Source organism: Myxocyprinus asiaticus, chromosome 3 (genome assembly GCF_019703515.2).
Source record: "Myxocyprinus asiaticus isolate MX2 ecotype Aquarium Trade chromosome 3, UBuf_Myxa_2, whole genome shotgun sequence".
Classification (NCBI taxonomy): Eukaryota; Metazoa; Chordata; class Actinopteri; order Cypriniformes; family Catostomidae; genus Myxocyprinus; species Myxocyprinus asiaticus.
This window is the reverse complement of record NC_059346.1, coordinates 37703426-37709273: the sequence shown is the minus strand read 5'-3', so window position 1 is coordinate 37709273 and position 5848 is coordinate 37703426. Positions and strand designations below refer to the sequence as shown.

The 5848-nt window shown below is 34.7% G+C and overlaps 1 long non-coding RNA gene across 1 annotated transcript; it reads left to right on the top strand.

Annotated features, from left to right (window-relative positions):
• The first annotated feature begins 1449 nt into the window (after positions 1–1449).
• LOC127424715 (uncharacterized) lies at positions 1450–5232 on the top strand. Its single transcript, XR_007894507.1, has 3 exons — positions 1450–1612; positions 3889–4216; positions 4877–5232. It is a non-coding gene; the product is annotated as an uncharacterized LOC127424715 (long non-coding RNA).
• Positions 5233–5848: the final 616 nt, after the last annotated feature.

Below are 5848 nucleotides of genomic sequence, written 5' to 3'. Positions count from 1 at the left end.
ATATATATATATATATATATGAGATCCAGCTTTTGACATGCAGGACAATTGAGGTACTCATAAACTATTAATTAATTATAAGGTGCAAACATTCATTGATGCTCAAGAAGACAACACACTATTAAATGCACACTATACTTTATATAAATATCTGCTTATGTAGATTCTGAAGGGCAGCACTAAATAATTTTTTTATTTAATCTCTTATATTTGTATAAATTATAAAAGTGTGTGAAAATTGATGAGACAAAAGAGAAATGCAAACGTGCGTATTTTCTCAACTATACATACTGTTTATTAAACCTCCGATTAATGGGTTATCAGCTGTCTTCCTTTTCTTCTGCTTTCTATCTTTTTTCGAGAAATTATATGATTTGGCGACTAAAAAAAGCCATTTGGCTCCTTAATGTTTCAGTTAAGGAGCCAATGGCTCCTAAGTTATTTTTTAAGTCTGGAGCTCTGCAATTTGAATCTGGCAGCTTGTAATGTAAAGCTGGCAGCTTGTCTGGCTGTTGCAGAAACACGTGTGTGACACTACTCTGCGGGGCCCAGATATTAACCGTCACATGTGTGATGAGACATATGAAAGGGTTAAAGATACCCTGCAATTAAACCTGACTGTTTGTATTTTAAGCCTAGATTCAGCTTATCATGACAAATTCAAAGTTTAGAATCACAGACCAAAAAGGGTAACAAAAGTATAAGCACTATAAGATCATTGTCATGTATTCCCCGTTTTTTGCTTAGAATTTTATGTTGAAATTCTTGTTTCCTGCTAGTTTTGTAGTCCTTTGTAGTTTCATTTTATGATTGGTTTCCCCTTGTGTTCCTCATTCCCTTGTTTGCCCCTGTGTATTTAAGCCCTTGTTTTCCCTGTTTTCTTTGTCAGTCTTCATGTGTTGTCATGTTCTGTGCCTGGTTTCTCGTGTTTTTGTTTCATTTTATTCTGAGTACTTTGTTTATCTTTTGTTCCATTAAAGCTGCATTTAGATCCTCATTCCTCGCCAGCCTTGTCACACTCACTGTCTGAAAAGCACTGAAAATACCTGAGGTCTTCCTGGAGAAATAAATTGCTGTATCCTTCTTCAAAATAAAGTGATTAGTCAAGCTAATCTTGTTTGCAATCAAGTATGACATGCTTGTGGTTACACTTACATAACATTAGTAAAACTATATGATTACAGGTGCAGTAACACATTATGAAACATGATGGTTAAGTAAAAAACTAAACTAATTTACAGTAAATATCATCGCTTTTGCTGTTATTGATAATGTTGAATCCTGAAAATCTGGTTTTGAATAATATCCTACTAACTTTGTCAAATCATTTTTGTCTGGTATGTTGTAGGATTACAAGCTTTTGTTACAGTGTATTGTAACATTTTACATTGTACTCTTTACAGAATCGAAAATAAGCCTGAGTTGTTTTGTGTATTGAGGCTTGTCCAAACAGACTCATTCCTTTCATTTTTGTAGTTATACTTTTAAAACTTCATGAAGAACATTTACTACTTTATAGTAATCCTGTGTATATATATACACACACCATTCTTATTCCCTAAGCATCCAATTTTGACGCTTGTGCAGAAGCCATCTGTGTCTGCATGACGTGGTGAGAAATCCCATTGTTTTCAACAAAAAAAAACTTTGTCATCAGTTATCAATCTTTGAATATTATTTTATGTATTTAACCTGAATGCTTTATTATACTTATAAATATATTAGTGTGATATTACATTATACAACCATATATTATATTTTAGATCCCCTAACCCAACCCCATTTCTAAACATAACCGATAATCAACAATATTAAATATGAAAGAGACACTTTGTTATACATAATTTGATATACATAACACTATTTACAGATATTTTTAAGCACCCAACCACACATTTATGACTAAACCTAACCAGTTATCAACAATAGAGGTAACAAGCAGATAAAGTACAGTCACGCTAAATTTTTATTTATTTATTTATTTTTTAAATGCACTATAATAATAATCCAAACCATACGATGGCATTGTGAGTAGCTGAGTGAAACTGAAGGTTTTAATCGGTAAAATTATTCTCCCTCTGTGAAGGCATACTGATCCTGTGTCATCCTGATTCTACCTGCACGTCTCATTCAAAAATAAGTGTCATTACACTCGAGGCAGCAATTTTTGAATGCGTTATAACGAAACTTGTGCAGGATGTGTTATGTTGGACGCCGGTTGACCGTGATCGGTGACTAAAAACGTACATTTAGGTTTGTTCTTCACATGATTGTAAGACTGGGATTACACCCGGAATGAAACGGGTTACTTCAGCAGTGCAGGATGTGTTCAGATAGATTAAATATACAGATAAACAACAGATTAAATATTAACCACTGTGAATAAATGTAGCTGATTTCAAATGTAATGAAAATCATACCCCCAACATATGTCACGATGACAAAACTGTACCCCAACGTATAATTAAACGATGCTAAAATTCTAATCCCCATCGCATCAGTCAGTTGATGTCAAAGGTTTCTCGTTGAAAAGAACGCACTTGCCGGATGCGTTGCAAACTGACGCCAGAGGGTGCTTTTACCGTCTGTAGATTGACGCGCTGGGCTCTTGTACAAGCATCAGTCTTTGACGGCTTGGGAGTGAAAATATGTTAAAACATATATATACTTTACATTGGCCCTATACATCTTACAATGATAAATGTTACAATGGTCATTAAATACTTCTAGTTTTCATTAACACAGTCCAATATTTTTAAGTAAGCCTCACTGTTTTGTCTTTGTGGCATTGGCTGCCCGTAGTTATATTAAAGTCTGTTAAATGTTCATTTCTCATGTAGGCCGTATAGCCAACATGATCACATGTTAAATCAGAGTTGTTTTTTGTGAGGTCAGTCTGGTACAGCTGTATAGCTACACATTGTGTCTTTCACAACTTCTGTTTAGACATTTCTAAGTCTGTTCTATAGGTGATATAGGCAGCCACCTAGGGCCCTTATGTACATGGGGGGCCTCATAAATAAGTGCATAGTTCATGAACATACCATCATAATGCTAAGAAACATCAGAAAATTTGATTTTTAAATTCCCTGTACACACACAATTAGTGTTATCATCACATACCAATTCAACATATATATAGATCACAATGACTGTGATAACCAAAAACAACATATTAAGAATAATATGATCTGAATAATCACCAAATGACAAATAACTGAAAGTTACAAAAGTTACAATAACAGCAATGAATATAAGATCAACAAACAGTAAAACTATAAGCAGTACACAGTAATTTGCATAATTTATTCATTCCATAATGCATTGCTGGGAAGCGCCACAAACTATCCTATCTGCAAAATCTATTCTAATAGATAGGCCCATGTGTTTATACTTTACATATATTTGTTTTACATATATATATTTTTGGTAGTGTTGTGTTTATAGGCCTATTTAAAATATGTAATTTTATTTATAAATTATTTTTACACTATCCCACATAGCTGCAACTACCTGATTTTCACTGGTGTTTTAACTCTTACTTTTGCACATATTGTGACCAACGTTTTGTTTTCATTGATTTTGTTGCACTGAACAACATTTACTCAGAGTTATGTGGGTAGTTAACATTAAATTTCAAGCATTGTCAGAAGTATTAAGTGTGACATACTTTTTAAGTAAATGTGACAACTATTTTAAGCAACATTTTCATATTGTAATTTGTAACACTTTAAAATGCGGTTGTATTTTTTAACATTCTCTAAATTAGTTAGTATGTACTAATAATGAAAAATCATTAATAATCTTGGCTAATGTTAATTTCAAATTTGATCAAATTTCTCCCCTTTTCTCCCCAATTTGGAATGCCCAATTCCCACTGCACTATAGGTCCTCGTGGTGGCATAGTGACTCGCTTCAATCTGGGTGGCCGAGGACTACTCTGAGTTGCCTCTGCGTCTGAGACGTCAATCTGCGCATTTTATCACGTGGCTTGTTGAGCGCATTACCGCGGAGACCTAGCACATGTGGAGGCACGCTATTCTCTGCGGCATCCATGCACAACTCACCACACGCCCCACCGAGAGCAAGAACCACATTATAGCGACCACGAGGAGGTGACTCTATCCACCCTAGCAACCGGGCCAATTGGTTGCTTAGGAAGCGTGACTGGAGTCACTCAGCATGCCCTGGATTCGAACTTGAGACTCCAGGCAAGGTAGTCATCACCTTTACTTGCTGAGCTACCCCAGCCCCTTACTAATGCATTTTTAACATTAAAAGTTGTATATGTAGTTAACATTAATTAATGCAGTTTGAAATAGTGATAGGCCGATATATTGGCCAGGGCCTCGTTTCCCAAAAATGATTGATCTTAGCGGTTAAGACCGTTTTCAATGAGCGATTTTACGAACTTTTGTTATATTTTATGTGCGTTTCCCAAAACTGCACTTAACATGAATTTGCGAGGACACGCCTTAAGTGCTACTTAAGATTGTCGCTGTCCATAAATGTGAAGTTCTGAAATGTGACCGTATAGTGCTGTTCGTCATTGAAATTTTATTATATTTGTGTTTAACTTTAAAAACATTTGTAATTTACCTCCCTGGAAATATAAGATATTTTTAAATGTACAACTTAATTCACCACATAATTGCAATTTGTTTTGCAATCATTTTATGCAGAACGATATATTCTTTTACACAATCACTGCTTCGTTCATCAGAAGTACATTTTAATATTTTGCCTTCAAAAATTGCTCTGTGGGTCGAGATTAAAGATTCCAGGATCAGTGAAGACAGCTGTGGCCCTGTGTATGGTCCTGCTAATGACAAGCATTAATTGAATATAACAAGGTTCACCGTACATATTTTTGCAGAGCGTAAAATAAGGAAACGTGTGGAAGATGCGCTTTAGGGACATTCACCAATCACAGGGAGGACTGCTCTTTACTCCCAAAAGTAATAACGGTAACAGCAATGCTACACACCATGTGCGGTACTACACAATGCGTGGTGCGGGCAAGAGCGCCCTTGGGTGTCAGAGAGGAAGAGGAGACAAGGATGAGGAGCCAATATATACAGACGATTTTCATGCAGGGCAGCAAGTTATTGACTTTTTTCCTTCTCTCTCTGATTTACATTTTTACAGTTCTCTGCAACAGTCATGCCCCAACTTTGTTACTAACTATTCCACAAATAACTTTTTTTGTTTACTTATTAATTTATTTTTTCATCCAATACTGAATAACAATTTTATGCATTTATTATTGTTATTATTAGCCTTGTTGGTTAAACATAATAATAAAATAAAATGTATGTATACTGATATTAAATTATCATAAATTGTAGCTATAGGCATTTAAATTGTATCAGGTGTAATTTCACAATTGTCAGGCTTATGATGCTTTTGGGAAAGGAGGCCCAGTGCTTCATTTCCCAAAAGCATCGTAAGCCTAAGTAGATTGTAGAATTCATCTTATGATTCATCTTTGTTTTGCGGCCTGTTTCCCAAAAGCATCGTAACTTAAGTAGTATTTGAAAATGCTTGTAGATTTATGAGCGCTCTGGGGTAATTGTACAGCGCAAAGAGCATCGTAAGCACATAGACTTATGCAGACACCTGTAGGACAAACGCAAAATTACACCTGATACAATTTAAATACCTATAGCTACACTTTATGCTGAGACTTTAATATCAGGACATATGTGTTTTATTTATTTTTTTTTAACAGACAAGTCTAATAATAATAAAAATAATGATTTTTATTCGATGTTTTTTCTTTTCCAGTTTATGCACATTTCAGTAAATATTGCGTAAAAATAAGTGTTTTACTTAATACATTTTGTGT